The sequence below is a fragment of the Periophthalmus magnuspinnatus genome, chromosome 3 (assembly GCF_009829125.3).
Source record: "Periophthalmus magnuspinnatus isolate fPerMag1 chromosome 3, fPerMag1.2.pri, whole genome shotgun sequence".
Lineage (NCBI taxonomy): Eukaryota > Metazoa > Chordata > Actinopteri > Gobiiformes > Gobiidae > Periophthalmus > Periophthalmus magnuspinnatus.
Genome location: NC_047128.1, coordinates 27,280,290 through 27,302,528, shown reverse-complemented (window position 1 = coordinate 27,302,528; position 22,239 = coordinate 27,280,290). Strand labels below are relative to the sequence as shown.

Genomic DNA, 22,239 nt, shown 5'->3' with positions numbered 1-22,239 from the left:
GCACAAGTGTATCCAAGTGTGCACGTACCCGGAAGACATGGGGACATTGATTGTGTACTACGTGGTTGTGATCACCTACTTATTCACTGGCTTAGTTGTAATACTTTGGACTGAATTGTATTTACTAACAGTATTTACTAACTGGGATGGGTCCTACACTGGTGAGGAGTGACAGAAAAAGTAAAAGATTAACTCATATAATTGTTTTTTTTGTATTTCTAATGTTACTACTTCCTTACTTTATCATTCAGCAGAAAACACAGAGTTAAGTTTAAACAACAATATACTGCCAAAGCCCCGGTTTGGTGATGGTGACAGTGAACGTGTAGCAGTGGAAGATGCTGCACAATTGGATTAGTTCCATTTGCTTTGATCAGCCCGGCCCTGTCCCATCTCACATGTGACACTTCAAATGCAAGCGCCTTCCTCTGCCACTTAATTGACCAGAATAAACATATTATATTGTGATAAGTGTCACGATTGTAATAAATTGTTTGCCGTGACTGACACAAATCACAGCATTAGCTCTGCCTTTCTTATCTGGGGCCTCCTCGCGCCTCCTCAATAAACAAGCTGGTAGACAGGAGAGCAGAGGACGGGGCATGGGGAGATAGCACGGAGAGCAGAGCTGGATTGATGGTGGCTGAGGAGAAAAGAGTGCTGTAAACGTGATAGAAGGTTTTACCCACTTAACCATTCAAAAAGTCATCTTCCTCCATCAGCGCCCCACTCTGCGCGCCATGAGAAACATTATCTTTCCACAGGAACTATCACTCACAAAGGACTCCCCTCAGAGCAGCACGCCACTGCTCATTTCAAACCCAGTACACTGCATTTCTGACATCTTTGCATCGCCTCTTTACCTCCGTGTCCCCTGGTAGTACGATGGTAAATGTAAGAGACAAAAATATTGTTGAAAAAAGAGGATAATATGGTGGCTTTCCGTTGTGTATATGTGTAGATTTAAAGGGAGGATGGTGGACTAAAAGCAGAGCTGATGGCTGGGGGGAGGATGCAGGGAGTCTGACGTGTTAATCAGTGAATCAGCGTCCATCCACTAATGTCTGCCACTGTAAATAAGGCTTCCTCTCCTGCAGTCACATACGCTGCCTTTCCAGCCCATTAGGCGCGAGCTGGTGGGCTGAGGCGGTCCTGTGCTCGCTGGAGACTCATTTACGTGTCTATAGGCATCTGTGGCTGGTGATAGGGAGCCCATGTGAAATTAATGGGACTGTGGGTGCTGCCAGTCCTCCAGCTCCTCTGCCGCTCTCACACACACACATACACTAACAGTATTTACAGAGCCTAATCATACGCATGTACGCTTGGGTGCGTGCTGGCTCACCTACATATGTGCACACAGACACACACATGCACTGTTTTTATGCATGCTGGGTAAACTAACCTTTGCCATAAAGATTTAGCAGCTTTATTAGTTTAGGAAATGGCTGTAATTAAGGATAATTCATAATGGCTGCTTCTCCCCTCTCAAAGGTATTAAGAAGACCAGCCTAATTTAACCAGCCTGCATTTGGGCACTAAGGCAATAAACTAGTTGAAGTCAGTCTTGAACAGGCACAGACAGTATGGGCAATAGTTCAAATGTGCCCATAATATTTCATACTGTGGATTAGTGCTTAGTGTCCAGTAAATACTGTGGTAATCTCTCACAGAGTTTCGCCTTGAGTATTACATATCCCCAGTGTATTCTGTGCTATACATGATAACCTCATAACCTTCACTAACAGCAGAGGCAGGTCACACTCTGCAGCTCTGTGTATGAGGACTCTTTTGCTGTTTTCATTTTCACCACCAGAGGTGAGACATGCAACCACACAGCGAGATCAATAAACTATAGGTGTCGTCACATCTTACGGCACATTATCACTGATGAATAAAATAGCACAAATCTCCTATCTCCCAAAGAGTATGTTTGCTGCTGATACACACACATTAACACATATTGAGATATGGCATATAACTCACATGATGAAATCAAATGTTAAATTGCCTTATTGAACAGAAATAAGACACTGTAAATGTCCACTCCTAGTGTAACAACTTTGAGCAGTGAAGATGCACTGACCCTCTGCACTATACAAAAAAGAAGCAGGAGCTTAATGAAACTGCCGATCAATTATAGAGCTGAAACCTGTCCAAAAAGTGATTTCCACACTGTCCGCTGCATCTTCCACACCATTATTGATTACTTTGGCTTGTAACGTTTTCTGTTAATTCTGTTCACCCACACAAAATCTATATGTGTGCATTTCAAAGCAGGCATTTGAGCTGAGCCCAAGCTGCCTCAGCTCCACAGGCCAGACAATCACTGTCAATCTACCTAATGACCATGTGTCTGCTGATGCATGCTAGTGAACCGCTCCAGCCCCTGGGTCTAACATGAAGCAGAATCAAGAGCATCCACGGCTTCTTACAGTGTTGAAAGTAGATGTAACCCCCCTGCTGCAGCTTTCCCAATGTGTTTCACTTCTCCTGAACTTTAGTTACATCAAAGGGAATGGGACCCTTAAGTAGAAATAGTACAGATCAACCTGGGGTAAGTCACATAAGGATGCACTGAGAAAGTTGAATGATAGACTATTCTGTTAGTGTGATTCTTTGGCTGATGGAAGGCTGTTTTTAACAATGTATGTGCAAAGGTTCCATGAAGAAGGAGCAAAGAGCAGGAAGAAAGTTGCAAGTCTTAACGTAGAGTGTGCAACCTCAGCTGTGTCCAGTACACCAGCCCCAGGATGTATGAGATTGAATCAGACCATGCTGCTTCGCTCGGGTGTTTCGCCGGCAAAATAAATGACAAGGCATGTGCTGCCGAAGAAACAGCCAGGGCCACCCAAAGGTGTGACCTCACTGATGAGATGAAAGTCAGTCCGGAGCTGCCAGGTGCACTATTAAAGTCCAGACATAGGACAGGAGATGGAGAGAAAGAACGGGATAGAGGGAGCCCAGTGTCACTTATCAAATTCCTCCTAGTACATGGTAACAGGGGTCAGGGGAAGAGAAGCATGGGGGCAGAGTGTAAAGCTGAGTGAAAACACAGCGCCACTCTAATACCTTTCATAAAGAGAAAAGCCTCCTCATACAGCTGCCATGATTAAATATAACCTGAGTGCTGGAGAGGTAACCCTGCCTTCACCCCTACGAGGCCCAAGTTTGTGTGTACACTCTGATGGGGTGAGGAGGCTAAAAGCAATTTGTGGAGAACTTGTTGGGTGAGTGGAGTTTTTGGTGTCGTGGTGGGTGGGGGTGAGGTGGGTGCTGGGTGTTCACATCTTGGCCCGCAGCTCCCCCTAACACCAGCCACAGAGCGCTTAATGTGAGAGACTGCTGCTCACGGGAAATTAGTGCTGTCATCAGCAGCTGCAAGAACTTAGGTAGAAGACTATGTAACTTTTACCTGAAAAGACAGGTCGACAAAATTTAAAGTGCATTTAATTCCAGTGCGCATCCTTGTGAAAAATGTTAGATAATATATAAGTAAATTTAGGAATAAACCTTTGGAATTGGCATACATATTAACATTTAAATGTTAGTGTTGTAAGTCATAGATAATAGATTCCAAGCATTTGCCACAAAATGTACCATTTCCATAGATTATGCAAAGAAGAATGTAATTAAACAGCGAAAAAGTAATGTTTATACAGGGTTCTTAAACATACATTAAATCAATAAAATAAAAAAGGAATAAAAAAGATAAATCAACACGGTGCCGTCCAAAGGCCAGTGAACCTCCTGATGCCTTCTTACAGGTCAAAGAACATAGATCAATAAAACAAACTAGAAATGCAAATATTTATCTGAGAATCTTCCACCCTCCAAGCAGAGGCATGACAAAAGCAATAGCACACGGCTAATATTCTGATGTGAAAGGCCAATACCTTACAATAACCTTATTTCATATGTGCCTATGCAGCCCTCTGAGATCGGCAGAAATTGGGCCATCAGTGTCACGGCGAGCCCCTGTGTGGAGCCTTGTTTCTTGATCTAATAGAAGGTAATGATCCAGAGAGCGGGCCCAGGCGCTCCTCCAGCACAGAGCAGGCCTCTGGGGGCTACTCCACCCCTGACAGAGCCACTGCTTGTGGCAGTGCAATAAGAATAAACACATGCAGGCGGGGAGTCTATTTGGTGGAGAGTGATGGCTAGCTTGTTGCTTATCCAGGCCCAATAAATCTCCATACAGGGCCGAGAGATGAGCAGCGCTTATCTCATCAGCCACGACTGATGCCTCTGACCGCACGCTGTCGCTCCAACCCCTGATTTATCACAAACAGGGAGGGGAGCAGTTCCCCGCCACTGTATGCTAAAACTAAGCAAGAGCATGGGCTACGAGATACAGCTGGGACGTAAAGAAGCACAGGGAAAATAGAATAAAAAAGAGGGATGAAGAAAGAGACATACTGAAAAGCATAGGGCAGAGGCAGATAATGCAGAAATATAGAGAGCAAACAGAAAGGCTTTCAAGGGAAAACAGCCAGGCTTTGGCATGAGGCGGGTGCAATAAACTAAAAATAAAAACTCACAAATCCAGAGAGGAGGAGAGGGCAGCACAGGGTAAATGTCACCGTGCCCGTGTCAGAGCCAGGCCGATTGCACTTGACGGCTGGATTCTGTGGGATTCAGCGGTCTTTTAAAGGCAGTGAGCTGCACCATTTAAAAATAGGCCAAATGCATCTTTCATATTGCAATACATGCCCTTCAGTGCTCGTATGCCACAGGATCACATGCTCAACATCTGTCTACACTCTCAAAGATGATGCCCAAGATCACAGTTCATTTAGGTTGAACAAAGAACAGCTGCAAAAGAAACACACTTTGTGATTGTTGTTAGGTCATCTGTTTCTTCATGTAATTATAATTCACATTTTTGTTGTGTCAGAAGAATGTTATCAAAAGTGTTCATATACCTTAAATCTGAAAATGTCCTACTTATTTACTTGCAGTGATGCAACAGACATGAAACATGAAAATGGATGTTTTTAAGGACTGAAAAGGAGCAAAAACCCTGTGAGACAATGCTAAAACACATTCTTTAGTTTTACCAAACTAAAAACAACTAGACCTGCCAAGTTTAAAAATAATTATTGTTTCAATTCAATTCATTTAATGAATGAAAGGAAAATCCACTTGAGGATTCACCTAAGACAGTGGATTATGCTATGAAAACAAGTGTACAGATCAGAGTAGGAGAGGATAAAGTGTGTGTGTGTGTGTTCGGTGGTTAAGATAGTGATGACAGGCTTTGTCATAGGAGGATGAAGCCGGAACAGGTCTTAAAGAATGACGTCAATATGACTGTCACCCATGGGTTGCCGGGAGTCAACGACAGCTAACTGGAGCTGCGTCGGTCTCTGGCTCTTTCCATCTTGTGGCCATATGAATTAGTGTGGTGAGGGCGCAGGATGGGGCGAGTGGGGTGAGGGCGCAGGATGGAGGGGGTGGAGGGGAGGATGTGGAGTGACGGAGAACAGACGGGTCTAATATTCTCATCAGTCTTCGCTCGGTGCTCGCTGGTGAGGAGCGTGGCCCAGGGCACTCAGCGGGCCTAGCCAGCCGCTTCGCAGACCCGGCAAATATTCCTAAACTTCAATTTTTCATATTTCCCTGTATGCATAAGGAGATGAAAAATCATCCTATCATTTGTATTGTCTGACTGAGGTTATACACAAATATTAGTTTATCTAGCGCACCTAAGATTGCCTCCCTAAGCAAGACGGATTGGTCTTTCAGAGAGGGCAATATTCCCCGGGAACATATTCAGTCCATCTTTTATGTGCTGCAATTCACACAGCAGCAGGTGAATTCCATCTGCAAACAGGCCTGATAACGCTGAGCACTCAGTAGAGACACAGCTCATTATACACAATTCGCTTTAATTGCCACACAATTTACAGACTAAAATGTATTGTTTTTTAAAACTTGACATCTAATGCAATATTCCTTCTTCACAGTTTATGGACACTTACCAAAAAGTAATATTAAAACAAAACAAGCTGAACAATCAATTTGAGTGGAGAGAAACAAAATAGCTCCTCAGATTGATTTCTGTTATATTGCATGAAGTACTGAGTGTCTGTTTTCTGAGCAGACAGAGAGAGGGGGGGAGAGAATGGGGAAAATGACACGAAGAGAAGCTGTGGAAAGGAGTTCTGGGTCAGAAATCACCAAGTCATTATTCACCACTCAACCATGTGTAAAACTCATTAGACAATGCATAATGCCTTTAATCAAATCAATAGCACAAGCAACTTGAGAGTGAAAGGACTCATCCAAACTTCCATATAGCATGGAGAATTTCTCGTTTACTTATAAGACAGGGGAATTACACCCAAAATGGCTCTAATTGTGCTCTGCCGTGGATCAATATTGTGTTGAGAAAAGGAAAAACAATAGAAGCAAGAATATAAACAAGTAGAGATACACTTACACAATTCAGTAAAGAAGCAGGTTTAACATAAGGAGTGACAAAAGTTCTGTTAAAATTCAACAAAAAACTGTCATATTACCAAATAACTTAGACCGAGATAATAGTATCTGTGTGTGTAAGCATTACCAAACAAATGTAGTGTACAATGACAATATGGTTGTCCCTGTGAGTGTGGAGGTGCTGACAGTCTATAAGCGCTGGGGCAGGAGTGTGAGGGTAATTAGGCGAGTGGAGGTACAGATGTTGAGTTGTGGAGGAGCCTTACTGGGACACCAAGAGGCACTGGAGCACACATAACCTGCATCTGCCTCCTTCTGCCAGCTCTAAGTACCTTTCTTTGTTAAGCTACGGATCTTCATTTTTTACTGGTGACAGGCAATGTTATTTCCCTTATTTTGTGGCATCTGGTGAGGCTGGCTGTATAAGGAGGGAAACGTGCTAACACACACACACACGCATGGTGCACTTTAATTAATTGCGGAAAGATTACATGGTCTTCCAACCGTGTAGTTTGTCATCAGAGCCCATTACACACTTCTATTAGATGTTTCTTCACAGTGTCAAGTGTAATTTGAAGGAGAGTCTTGGTGGAAGATCTCTAACTACAGTACCAGGCCTAATCGGGGCCACTAAGGTTCATCTGAGCTTCGGAAAAAAAATAACAAACTCTGCCACACCTCAATTAGCAGAAAGCAATGTGTAAACAAGTAAATCTTATTGGAGCTATGCCTATTTCATGGTGTGTCAGTCACTCATGCGCCTGACATGGAGCACTGGTAGTTTCCGGGCCCAGAGCTGGTCGGCCTCGTTTGCTCCGGTGCTATTGCTCTTCATTTCTTTGGGAGAAGCTTTATTTTCATTGCCAAGCAATGAAGTGTCTTTGTATGACTGCAGAGCACAGCACAATCAATCTTACAGCAGCAGAGTTAACAGGACAGAAACCAATGCAGCCGTTATTCGGCACAGAACATTACCAGTGTATGGACTCATTATTCATCAGAGGCTCCATTAGACACCACTCACTAGGCTGCCACACTGGATACACTGCACACAGACAGACTGCCAGTAAAGGCTGGGTTACATGAAAACAATACTGTCACACCAATGTGGATTCATAGACTACATTTTCCACTATTACCATAATACTGTTTTTCTTCATCTGTTATCACATAAATCTAACCATACTGACCAAACACTATGCATAATTTGTGCGGGAGATGTTAAAAGATGAAAGGCTAACTGCTATGTGCTTAAGCATTTTAGATAAGTGTACATTGGGGAACATACAGCTGTAATGTGGTTCCTGGTTTACTCTAAAATTCGCTGCAAAGCTGTCACCATTTTGCAGGCACATTCCTGCATTGGCCACCATGTGCCCACAGAGAAATGTGTGTGACAGACTGTGCGCCTTCCTGTGCTGCCACCGCACTCGCTAAAGGAACTAATGACACAGCAGTTAATGGTCAACATTAGGGAGGAAGAAATAATAGGCTATAATCCATACATCAGCCTCGTAACCTCCAGCTCTAATTGGCCACACATACTGAGTAAACTGAGAGAAATGCACATGACTCCAGTTGCTGCGTCACATTGAAGCTTTTACAATATCAGACTGCTGTAAAATTGTGGTTTGGGAGACAGACAGGGGGAGCTGGCTGCTGAGCTTAACCAAGGTGGCAACACAGCACACATGACACGTCCCCTACACAAGTGTGGCCTTCATCCTCCTCCTCTTCTTCACTGTCACCAATGCCAGTGTACCCTTGCCATGGCTGCCACGGAACGGGACAGCTGCTCGCCAGAACGACGCACACGCACAGAGCTGGTGGGCCACAGACAGTGGGCTCGTGGTAATTGGGCTTTCTCACTTCGACAGTCAACAACAAGCAATGGCACATTCCTGTCTTGCCACAACGGCGGTTAAAAATGGCATAATAAAAGACAGCGCAAACAAACATCCCCATGGACCCCCGGGTGCAGCGTCGAGCTAGTTGCAAAACAGGCATTAAACAGGACCACTAGGGAACACCCGACCAGAGCGCAGGGCTGGGAAAACAGGAAGTACAACCGCAAACAGGAAGTGACACAAGGAGTTGTTGGTTTGTAAATGTGAAGATGCTAATGACAGCTGAAAAGAGGCACTCAGGGCAGGCACTGTTTACAAGTGCCTGCCCTGAATGTAAAACTTAAATGAAAAGGAAATTCAATCATTTCTTCGTTATCAACTTCCAGGCTTGTTTTTATACCCCGTTGGTTTATTGTGAAGGTCTAATTTTAGATGTGTATTTATTTTTCTACTGTTACAACCATCCGATGCGTCCTCATTCTTCTTTTCTGTCCCACTTACATTTTTGTTTATCTCTTACCCCAAATGTTTCCTGTCAAACTTTGAATCTACTTTTCATCTTAAACAGAATTCTGAAGTGAGAGAATGCAGACAGTCAATACCTTTTAAATGTTCTTTTTCTTCAAAGAACATGGGGGGGTGTTGATGTCTGCTAACTTCACCTCTACTTTCAGTTGAACCTGCAATCACTGCCATGTCTATCTCTACCTTAAACATTGCTTAACAAGAAAAATATGCCAATATGCCGCAAAGGCTTTCATTTGAGCAAAGAAATTAAACAAGGTGCTCCGAGCAATGTTGTAAATTACCACAAGGAATGTGCAACTGGGGCAGACACAAAGAACTCATCACATCATTTCCCTCAATAGCTGAGCACTCATAATTTGTAGCGTTTTAGAAATATTTATTCTTTTTCAACCTGTTCTTTTGTCCCAGTGGCCTCTTGTGGCCTTGGGGTGTAGCGCTTATCTGATTACTGTGTCATGTCAGAGATTTGTCACAAAGCCATAACATACACTTTGGCTTCCCAGAGAAGCAGAGGCAGCTCCTCGGCAAGTGAAGACATGGCCCCACACACCCGCCAGTGTACTGCCAGACAGAAACACTTAAATGCCACTGTCTCAGTCGAGCTTTCTGTGTTTCACACAAAGTAGATGGAAGTATGTTTAAGACATGTCAATCTCACATGCACAAAGTAAAGACTTCTGCATTTTTAGAATACAGTAAGCATAGTTAACAGTCTGCGGTTTCAAATACTGAATATTTCCTTTGATTTATCGGTCGTTTTTATTATGTCCTAGTTTTTTTCTCAGTATTTTTTGTCTTACTTCCTGTGTGTTCAGTGCCTGACCCTGGTATTAACCCTACGTTCTTCCCTGTCCTATGTCTCCATCTGTAGCTATATTGTTGTACTCCACTTCTTCCTTATTTGAATGTTTTGTGACATTCATGTTGCTCGAGTCTATAGGGACAACTGGCACAAAAACAAATAAAATATAATATTACATATAAGGAGCGTAGTTACTGAAAATACAATGCCACTAAATTAATAACTGTGTGGGCAACTAGTTTCTAACATAAATATTCAACACAAATTTTACATTTGCAGTTGGGAATATAATTGTAAACAAAACTAAGCATACGCAACTTAATTAACCCTTGATAAATATACTAACATTTTCGGCTGCTACAAAGGCATGACAAATGAATATCCAGTTTTTAATTTGTAGCCAAACAACACTCAGAGCTGCACCTTTGCACAACACATTTATTACATCAACACAGAACCAATTTCAACCAAAGAACACTGGTCTGCTCCGTACACTGACCACTGCAATAACCCAGCATCTCCATCACGCCTGCTAATGACATCAAGACATTACTCTACACAACTGAACCGTGTTTGTGGTGCTTTGGCTGGTTGTTCATTTTGAGTCTAGTTTGCTCCAGAGGCAGGACTGGGGCCCAAACAGGTCCTAATACCTGGCTTCCACCACCTCACGCCTGGAGGTGCTGTCAGCCCAATGACTGATGTGCCGCACCTGATGGCTCTATCTCAAACAAGCATCTCGGAAACCTCATCAGAGCTCTTACTGAATCGTGATTAATTCCCTCCAACGTTGCTGACAGACAAGGCGCTTCATCTGTCCCTGCTTTACTTGCCTGGTTGGCCCCCGAGCGAAAAAACAGAAGATGGAGCGATACAGGCAGCAGGAGAGGTAGGAGAAGCTTTAGCTGCTGGTAAAACAAACAATATCTAGCACAAGAGCTCTGTAAAAAGAAAGGAAAAACAAAGACTTGAGTGATGTATTGGTAAACCTTTCATTTGAACAAAGGGAGTACTGTGAAACCAGCTCAGGAACTCAGTGTAGGAGACAGAATAATGTTAAGTTAAAGAAGGATGACAAGATGAGAGCAGGAGGCAAAATGAGCCAATGGCAGAGGGAGAACAAAGGGATTATGGAGGAGACGTGACAAGACACAAGTGTGTGATTTTGTGTAAGGAAGACACAATCAGTGCATTGCCCCTTTTTACACAAGGTGGTGACAGGAGGCGTGCAGTGGACAGCTAACAGTACAGGGCGTTTAAATATTTAAGGTTCATTATGTTTTTTTACATTATCATTTAATTACTTATACTATATTACTATATTATTTTTATTTTACATTTGTCACCAATCTTGTTTGTTATGTTAATGTGTGATATGTGAATGTCAAAAAAAAAAAAAAAAAAAAAAAAAAAAAAATTCATAATTACTTGTTATATAAATAAATGACCTGTTATAATGGCTATAGCTCATTATAATGTTTTTGTATAGTTACTTTGACGGATCACAAAAACTGTTTATATCAAATTTACATAATTAAAAATATGTCTCAAAACTGTGGTTTATATTTTCTAATTATAAGTGTTTGTGTCTGGCTAATGATTTCTGGACAGTCATGTTTGAATGCTGATATTACACACATCCCCGTGCTGTGGTGCTGGGTCTATAAGGCTGAAATGGAGAAACGCTGAATCGATGGTAGCTGCTTTAGCCCTGTCATCACTGATATCATAAGAAAGCACTAATTGACTTACTGCAACCCCTGGAACAACTCTGACCAGAGGGCTAATGTAGCATAATCGTATGTGCTTACTTCCCCTGGACTTTCTCCTTTCACAGTCCGAGTTAATCGATTGTAAACTGCGGCTGGGGTCACAGCAACCCACAACTTCACAGCTGACCCTTCCACACCCCAAGGCAGGCCCTTAATGGAGCCACGTTCTCTGGAAATCAATACTCAAACTGGGCACGAATCACTATACGAGCCTCCAATCCTGATGGGATCTGACAACAGGGCTTGTGTTGAACGTCTAAATACAAGAGGCAGCGTCTAATATTTATAGCTTATAGCTTTGGTGTTTCCCCTCCTCCACTGGGCAAAATAAATCATTCCAAAAAAGGATATTTGTAGCTTTACAAAAACGAACAATGCAACATCACGGTGCAACCTTCCAAAAATAAGACGCTTCCTCCAACTTACTTATGTTTCAACATGGCGTGCGCTGGAAAACACATCAGCTACAAGCTAATCTAGTCTATTGAGACGACTAAGCCTGAGTGCCGCATGAGGAACAGGCTGAAAGACAACACAGGCTAAAAGCAATAACGGCGCCACTTTAATTCCTCCTCACCTTGGGAGGACCTGTTTGAGTGGCTATGTCCCGTTAAGATTAATTTCTGCCTAATACTAATTGGTCCTTGGGCTGGTGCGGCCCTGGGGAGCTGGCTCCCTTTGGTCCACTCTCGCTGGGGCTCGCTGCCATTGGAGGGGTGCTGATGAGCTGGCGTTTTTATCAGCCACAACATTCCGCCAGAGCTCCCCCAGGGCCCTGCACAAGCTATAATTAAGTCTCACACAATCCATAATTGCTGTGTTTACAATTACAGTAGGAGAGCAACACATAGCCACAGGAAGAAAGAGATAGAAGAGGGAGTGTGAAAGAACCTCGCCTGGCCGCACATGAAAAGGTACAAAATTCATATTAAAATCTCTTTTCTGCCGCCCCATCTCACTTCATTTTGCCTTAATAAGCTCTCATGGCTGTTTGGCGGGGGTTTGGCCCATCACTTATTTATTTTTCTCAGATAGCCCTATTAATTTTCCCCTGGCCTGGAGATGTGGACTGGATCTCAAGTCCCCTGGGTGCTCCTCCAAGGAAGAGCCGTAAATGACCCAAATAAAGGGTACTTTTGAAGGCTGCTGAGAGGCGCCGGCACTATTAAAACTAAATGAAGTGTTTATTAGCCGTGCCGACAGCGCTCTAAACACTGCCAGATCAAGGGCAGTTACAGTTAATGTGTGTCTCCAAAGCATTGGCTGTTTGTTTAGCCTCGCCTATGGGCCCCAAAGAGCTAGAGGACACACTTTTCCATGCTTCTTATCCATGCATTTTTCTCTTCTGTGCTGCATGCTATTCACACACCTTGTCCCCCCTCATCTCCCTATTTCTATCTATTACTTTTTCCACATCGCTGCAAAACGTTTCCTGTCTATCCAGTGCAGGGAAAAGCCTTTATTTTGTGGTGAATCTTGGATCGCAAAGCCACGCAGTGAGGTTAATGTAAGGTAGGTGTGACAGCGGGAAAGCAAACCAATTGAAAGTAAAAAAGAAAAAAAAACTTTGAGGTGCTGTGTGTCTGCTGTCTTTTGGTTTGACTATGGAAAAGGGGCCTATTACACAAACTGTACCAACACAGCCTGTGGCTGGGCAGGAGACTCTCTGATGGGGGACCAAAACGCTCCCTTTAAGGCTTTGATTGCTCCGTATTCTGAAAATTCCCCCTTAAAAGTTTCCTCTCCCTCTAATTACATTCCTTATTTCATTCCCGCTTTGAGACGAACTGCCAGAGAGACGCTTTTGGAGAAGAAGAGAAAAGCTCAGTTTCACTTTGTTATTTTTTATAAGGTTTGATTTTGTAATGAAAAAAGAAAGCCGCAATTGCATGAAATGAGCAATAAACTGTCCATTTATCTTCTTTATATTTCCCTCTAATAAGCAGAGTTATTATACACACGACATGGAACAGACACGTCCATTCACACAAGCATTTTTCACCGCATCTGTGCTACCTGAAGGGACTCTACAGCAGTCTCTCAAACAGCAGCCTCAAATCAACTAACTGTTATTTTCTCATTAACTCAGACTTCACCATTTTTTTTAAGTATAAATTTCCTCTTCGTAGATGTGGGAGTGAGAATAATGACACTCATTTGGAGCCGAATTAAAAGTTCAAACAATGAAAAGTAGAGAAAACTTTCACATGCCACCTCAAAACATATTCTTCCACAGAAATCTCTAATTATTTTTTATAACCCCAAGCAGTTCATGGTTAATATCACAGTCGCTCGCCTATCAACTGTTGGGCTGACACCGTTTAAGGCAGACTTCTCGCCCTATTTCTCCTCGCACACTTTACTTTCGCTAGTTCCAGCGACTGCTAAACAAATGAAGTCCCTTTACCGAAATGCTAGCTTTGGTATGAAGATTGATGTTGGACACGGAGCACTTGTGAAGAGGGAGAGCTTGCAGTAACTATCCACAGTGATTATCCTTGCCCATTAATAGCAGCCGATAGAATGTCACAATCAGGGATGTGCATAATTAATCAGTGGTTAGTCTTTGCACCCTCCTCCCCACGCTCCCCAGTTCCCCTTCTCCTCTGGGCTATTTTCAATGTAAAACAGGGTTAGGGACAATTCCAGCAGTGTAACTAAATGCACCGCCCAAAGCTTACAAGGCGATGCGAGTCCTGCTATTGACGAAACATCACACACTGGTAATGAACATAGTGAGGGATCGGACTTAATGGTAATTTCTTAATTTTTTATTTGTTATCACACTCCTGCACCTCTGCAATTAACATTTGAGCATGCTATTATGGAAATCATGCACTAGGTGATAATGCGGTTGAGTGTTGCTCTCGTGATTTGACTTGGCAGTTATTACCTCTGCTGCCATTTGATTGTTTGTTGTGCTGTTGTAAAAAAAAAAAATAAAAAAATGCTTAAAAATATTTGGGGGGAGGGATAGTGGAAAGTCGATTGATTAATGATCTAAGTTTTGTGAATACATTTTAAGTTTCACAAAGGTAACTCCTGCTACAATATATTTAAAATAAATAAATAAATAAAAACAAATAAATACATTAATAATAATAATAATAATAATAATAATAATGATATATTATTATTATTATTATTATTATTATTAATGTATTTATTTGTTTTTATTTATTTATTTATTTTAAATATATTGTAGCAGGAGTTACCTTTGTGAAACTTAAAATGTATTCACAAAACTTAGATCATTAATCAATCGACTTTCCACTATCCCTCCCCCCAAATATTTTTAAGCATTTTTTTATTTTTTTTTTACAACAGCACAACAAACAATCAAATGGCAGCAGAGGTAATAACTGCCAAGTCAAATCACGAGAGCAACACTCAACCGCATTATCACCTAGTGCATGATTTCCATAATAGCATGCTCAAATGTTAATTGCAGAGGTGCAGGAGTGTGATAACAAATAAAAAATTAAGAAATTACCATTAAGTCCGATCCCTCACTATGTTCATTACCAGTGTGTGATGTTTCGTCAATAGCAGGACTCGCATCGCCTTGTAAGCTTTGGGCGGTGCATTTAGTTACACTGCTGGGAATTGTCCCTAACCCTGTTTTACATTGAAAATAGCCCAGAGGAGAAGGGGAACTGGGGAGCGTGGGGAGGAGGGTGCAAAGACTAACCACTGATTAATTATGCACATCCCTGATTGTGACATTCTATCGGCTGCTATTAATGGGCAAGGATAATCACTGTGGATAGTTACTGCAAGCTCTCCCTCTTCACAAGTGCTCCGTGTCCAACATCAATCTTCATACCAAAGCTAGCATTTCGGTAAAGGGACTTCATTTGTTTAGCAGTCGCTGGAACTAGCGAAAGTAAAGTGTGCGAGGAGAAATAGGGCGAGAAGTCTGCCTTAAACGGTGTCAGCCCAACAGTTGATAGGCGAGCGACTGTGATATTAACCATGAACTGCTTGGGGTTATAAAAAATAATTAGAGATTTCTGTGGAAGAATATGTTTTGAGGTGGCATGTGAAAGTTTTCTCTACTTTTCATTGTTTGAACTTTTAATTCGGCTCCAAATGAGTGTCATTATTCTCACTCCCACATCTACGAAGAGGAAATTTATACTTAAAAAAAATGGTGAAGTCTGAGTTAATGAGAAAATAACAGTTAGTTGATTTGAGGCTGCTGTTTGAGAGACTGCTGTAGAGTCCCTTCAGGTAGCACAGATGCGGTGAAAAATGCTTGTGTGAATGGACGTGTCTTTCCATGTCGTGTGTATAATAACTCTGCTTATTAGAGGGAAATATAAAGAAGATAAATGGACAGTTTATTGCTCATTTCATGCAATTGCGGCTTTCTTTTTTCATTACAAAATCAAACCTTATAAAAAATAACAAAGTGAAACTGAGCTTTTCTCTTCTTCTCCAAAAGCGTCTCTCTGGCAGTTCGTCTCAAAGCGGGAATGAAATAAGGAATGTAATTAGAGGGAGAGGAAACTTTTAAGGGGGAATTTTCAGAATACGGAGCAATCAAAGCCTTAAAGGGAGCGTTTTGGTCCCCCATCAGAGAGTCTCCTGCCCAGCCACAGGCTGTGTTGGTACAGTTTGTGTAATAGGCCCCTTTTCCATAGTCAAACCAAAAGACAGCAGACACACAGCACCTCAAAGTTTTTTTTTTTTTTTACTTTCAATTGGTTTGCTTTCCCGCTGTCACACCTACCTTACATTAACCTCACTGCGTGGCTTTGCGATCCAAGATTCACCACAAAATAAAGGCTTTTCCCTGCACTGGATAGACAGGAAACGTTTTGCAGCGATGTGGAAAAAGTAATAGATAGAAATAGGGAGATGAGGGGGGACAAGGTGTGTGAATAGCATGCAGCACAGAAGAGAAAAATGCATGGATAAGAAGCATGGAAAAGTGTGTCCTCTAGCTCTTTGGGGCCCATAGGCGAGGCTAAACAAACAGCCAATGCTTTGGAGACACACATTAACTGTAACTGCCCTTGATCTGGCAGTGTTTAGAGCGCTGTCGGCACGGCTAATAACACTTCATTTAGTTTTAATAGTGCCGGCGCCTCTCAGCAGCCTTCAAAAGTACCCTTTATTTGGGTCATTTACGGCTCTTCCTTGGAGGAGCACCCAGGGGACTTGAGATCCAGTCCACATCTCCAGGCCAGGGGAAAATTAATAGGGCTATCTGAGAAAAATAAATAAGTGATGGGCCAAACCCCCGCCAAACAGCCATGAGAGCTTATTAAGGCAAAATGAAGTGAGATGGGGCGGCAGAAAAGAGATTTTAATATGAATTTTGTACCTTTTCATGTGCGGCCAGGCGAGGTTCTTTCACACTCCCTCTTCTATCTCTTTCTTCCTGTGGCTATGTGTTGCTCTCCTACTGTAATTGTAAACACAGCAATTATGGATTGTGTGAGACTTAATTATAGCTTGTGCAGGGCCCTGGGGAGCTCTGGCGGAATGTTGTGGCTGATAAAAACGCCAGCTCATCAGCACCCCTCCAATGGCAGCGAGCCCCAGCGAGAGTGGACCAAAGGGAGCCAGCTCCCCAGGGCCGCACCAGCCCAAGGACCAATTAGTATTAGGCAGAAATTAATCTTAACGGGACATAGCCACTCAAACAGGTCCTCCCAAGGTGAGGAGGAATTAAAGTGGCGCCGTTATTGCTTTTAGCCTGTGTTGTCTTTCAGCCTGTTCCTCATGCGGCACTCAGGCTTAGTCGTCTCAATAGACTAGATTAGCTTGTAGCTGATGTGTTTTCCAGCGCACGCCATGTTGAAACATAAGTAAGTTGGAGGAAGCGTCTTATTTTTGGAAGGTTGCACCGTGATGTTGCATTGTTCGTTTTTGTAAAGCTACAAATATCCTTTTTTGGAATGATTTATTTTGCCCAGTGGAGGAGGGGAAACACCAAAGCTATAAGCTATAAATATTAGACGCTGCCTCTTGTATTTAGACGTTCAACACAAGCCCTGTTGTCAGATCCCATCAGGATTGGAGGCTCGTATAGTGATTCGTGCCCAGTTTGAGTATTGATTTCCAGAGAACGTGGCTCCATTAAGGGCCTGCCTTGGGGTGTGGAAGGGTCAGCTGTGAAGTTGTGGGTTGCTGTGACCCCAGCCGCAGTTTACAATCGATTAACTCGGACTGTGAAAGGAGAAAGTCCAGGGGAAGTAAGCACATACGATTATGCTACATTAGCCCTCTGGTCAGAGTTGTTCCAGGGGTTGCAGTAAGTCAATTAGTGCTTTCTTATGATATCAGTGATGACAGGGCTAAAGCAGCTACCATCGATTCAGCGTTTCTCCATTTCAGCCTTATAGACCCAGCACCACAGCACGGGGATGTGTGTAATATCAGCATTCAAACATGACTGTCCAGAAATCATTAGCCAGACACAAACACTTATAATTAGAAATATAAACCACAGTTTTGAGACATATTTTTAATTATGTAAATTTGATATAAACAGTTTTTGTGATCCGTCAAAGTAACTATACAAAAACATTATAATGAGCTATAGCCATTATAACAGGTCATTTATTTATATAACAAGTAATTATGATTTTTTTTTTTTTTTTTTGACATTCACATATCACACATTAACATAACAAACAAGATTGGTGACAAATGTACAATAAAAATAATATAGTAATATAGTATAAGTAATTAATGATAATGTAAAAACATAATGAACCTTAAATATTTAAACGCCCTGTACTGTTAGCTGTCCACTGCACGCCTCCTGTCACCACCTTGTGTAAAAAGGGGCAATGCACTGATTGTGTCTTCCTTACACAAAATCACACACTTGTGTCTTGTCACGTCTCCTCCATAATCCCTTTGTTCTCCCTCTGCCATTGGCTCATTTTGCCTCCTGCTCTCATCTTGTCATCCTTCTTTAACTTAACATTATTCTGTCTCCTACACTGAGTTCCTGAGCTGGTTTCACAGTACTCCCTTTGTTCAAATGAAAGGTTTACCAATACATCACTCAAGTCTTTGTTTTTCCTTTCTTTTTACAGAGCTCTTGTGCTAGATATTGTTTGTTTTACCAGCAGCTAAAGCTTCTCCTACCTCTCCTGCTGCCTGTATCGCTCCATCTTCTGTTTTTTCGCTCGGGGGCCAACCAGGCAAGTAAAGCAGGGACAGATGAAGCGCCTTGTCTGTCAGCAACGTTGGAGGGAATTAATCACGATTCAGTAAGAGCTCTGATGAGGTTTCCGAGATGCTTGTTTGAGATAGAGCCATCAGGTGCGGCACATCAGTCATTGGGCTGACAGCACCTCCAGGCGTGAGGTGGTGGAAGCCAGGTATTAGGACCTGTTTGGGCCCCAGTCCTGCCTCTGGAGCAAACTAGACTCAAAATGAACAACCAGCCAAAGCACCACAAACACGGTTCAGTTGTGTAGAGTAATGTCTTGATGTCATTAGCAGGCGTGATGGAGATGCTGGGTTATTGCAGTGGTCAGTGTACGGAGCAGACCAGTGTTCTTTGGTTGAAATTGGTTCTGTGTTGATGTAATAAATGTGTTGTGCAAAGGTGCAGCTCTGAGTGTTGTTTGGCTACAAATTAAAAACTGGATATTCATTTGTCATGCCTTTGTAGCAGCCTAAAATGTTAGTATATTTATCAAGGGTTAATTAAGTTGCGTATGCCTAGTTTTGTTTACAATTATATTCCCAACTGCAAATGTAAAATTTGTGTTGAATATTTATGTTAGAAACTAGTTGCCCACACAGTTATTAATTTAGTGGCATTGTATTTTCAGTAACTACGCTCCTTATATGTAATATTATATTTTATTTGTTTTTGTGCCAGTTGTCCCTATAGACTCGAGCAACATGAATGTCACAAAACATTCAAATAAGGAAGAAGTGGAGTACAACAATATAGCTACAGATGGAGACATAGGACAGGGAAGAACGTAGGGTTAATACCAGGGTCAGGCACTGAACACACAGGAAGTAAGACAAAAAATACTGAGAAAAAAACTAGGACATAATAAAAACGACCGATAAATCAAAGGAAATATTCAGTATTTGAAACCGCAGACTGTTAACTATGCTTACTGTATTCTAAAAATGCAGAAGTCTTTACTTTGTGCATGTGAGATTGACATGTCTTAAACATACTTCCATCTACTTTGTGTGAAACACAGAAAGCTCGACTGAGACAGTGGCATTTAAGTGTTTCTGTCTGGCAGTACACTGGCGGGTGTGTGGGGCCATGTCTTCACTTGCCGAGGAGCTGCCTCTGCTTCTCTGGAAGCCAAAGTGTATGTTATGGCTTTGTGACAAATCTCTGACATGACACAGTAATCAGATAAGCGCTACACCCCAAGGCCACAAGAGGCCACTGGGACAAAAGAACAGGTTGAAAAAGAATAAATATTTCTAAAACGCTACAAATTATGAGTGCTCAGCTATTGAGGGAAATGATGTGATGAGTTCTTTGTGTCTGCCCCAGTTGCACATTCCTTGTGGTAATTTACAACATTGCTCGGAGCACCTTGTTTAATTTCTTTGCTCAAATGAAAGCCTTTGCGGCATATTGGCATATTTTTCTTGTTAAGCAATGTTTAAGGTAGAGATAGACATGGCAGTGATTGCAGGTTCAACTGAAAGTAGAGGTGAAGTTAGCAGACATCAACACCCCCCATGTTCTTTGAAGAAAAAGAATTTAAAAGGTATTGACTGTCTGCATTCTCTCACTTCAGAATTCTGTTTAAGATGAAAAGTAGATTCAAAGTTTGACAGGAAACATTTGGGGTAAGAGATAAACAAAAATGTAAGTGGGACAGAAAAGAAGAATGAGGACGCATCGGATGGTTGTAACAGTAGAAAAATAAATACACATCTAAAATTAGACCTTCACAATAAACCAACGGGGTATAAAAACAAGCCTGGAAGTTGATAACGAAGAAATGATTGAATTTCCTTTTCATTTAAGTTTTACATTCAGGGCAGGCACTGTTTACAAGTGCCTGCCCTGAATGTAAAACTTAAATGAAAAGGAAATTCAATCATTTCTTCGTTATCAACTTCCAGGCTTGTTTTTATACCCCGTTGGTTTATTGTGAAGGTCTAATTTTAGATGTGTATTTATTTTTCTACTGTTACAACCATCCGATGCGTCCTCATTCTTCTTTTCTGTCCCACTTACATTTTTGTTTATCTCTTACCCCAAATGTTTCCTGTCAAACTTTGAATCTACTTTTCATCTTAAACAGAATTCTGAAGTGAGAGAATGCAGACAGTCAATACCTTTTAAATGTTCTTTTTCTTCAAAGAACATGGGGGGGTGTTGATGTCTGCTAACTTCACCTCTACTTTCAGTTGAACCTGCAATCACTGCCATGTCTATCTCTACCTTAAACATTGCTTAACAAGAAAAATATGCCAATATGCCGCAAAGGCTTTCATTTGAGCAAAGAAATTAAACAAGGTGCTCCGAGCAATGTTGTAAATTACCACAAGGAATGTGCAACTGGGGCAGACACAAAGAACTCATCACATCATTCCCTCAATAGCTGAGCACTCATAATTTGTAGCGTTTTAGAAATATTTATTCTTTTTCAACCTGTTCTTTTGTCCCAGTGGCCTCTTGTGGCCTTGGGGTGTAGCGCTTATCTGATTACTGTGTCATGTCAGAGATTTGTCACAAAGCCATAACATACACTTTGGCTTCCCAGAGAAGCAGAGGCAGCTCCTCGGCAAGTGAAGACATGGCCCCACACACCCGCCAGTGTACTGCCAGACAGAAACACTTAAATGCCACTGTCTCAGTCGAGCTTTCTGTGTTTCACACAAAGTAGATGGAAGTATGTTTAAGACATGTCAATCTCACATGCACAAAGTAAAGACTTCTGCATTTTTAGAATACAGTAAGCATAGTTAACAGTCTGCGGTTTCAAATACTGAATATTTCCTTTGATTTATCGGTCGTTTTTATTATGTCCTAGTTTTTTTCTCAAGTATTTTTGTCTTACTTCCTGTGGTGTTCAGTGCCTGACCCTGGTATTAACCCTACGTTCTTCCCTGTCCTATGTCTCCATCTGTAGCTATATTGTTGTACTCCCACTTCTTCCTTATTGAATGTTTTGTGACATTCATGTTGCCTCGAGTCTATAGGGACAACTGGCACAAAAACAAATAAAATATAATATTACATATAAGGAGCGTAGTTACTGAAAATACAATGCCACTAAATTAATAACTGTGTGGGCAACTAGTTTCTAACATAAATATTCAACACAAATTTTACATTTGCAGTTGGGAATATAATTGTAAACAAAACTAAGCATACGCAACTTAATTAACCCTTGATAAATATACTAACATTTTCGGCTGCTACAAAGGCATGACAAATGAATATCCAGTTTTTAATTTGTAGCCAAACAACACTCAGAGCTGCACCTTTGCACAACACATTTATTACATCAACACAGAACCAATTTCAACCAAAGAACACTGGTCTGCTCCGTACACTGACCACTGCAATAACCCAGCATCTCCATCACGCCTGCTAATGACATCAAGACATTACTCTACACAACTGAACCGTGTTTGTGGTGCTTTGGCTGGTTGTTCATTTTGAGTCTAGTTTGCTCCAGAGGCAGGACTGGGGCCCAAACAGGTCCTAATACCTGGCTTCCACCACCTCACGCCTGGAGGTGCTGTCAGCCCAATGACTGATGTGCCGCACCTGATGGCTCTATCTCAAACAAGCATCTCGGAAACCTCATCAGAGCTCTTACTGAATCGTGATTAATTCCCTCCAACGTTGCTGACAGACAAGGCGCTTCATCTG

General features: G+C 41.9%; 1 protein-coding gene across 1 annotated transcript in view; it reads right to left on the bottom strand.

Moving 5' to 3' along the window:
- Nucleotides 1–22,239, bottom strand: part of fto (FTO alpha-ketoglutarate dependent dioxygenase) — a 113,316-nt gene that overhangs the window by 19,391 nt on the left and 71,686 nt on the right. The gene's annotated exons all lie outside the window — the stretch shown is intronic.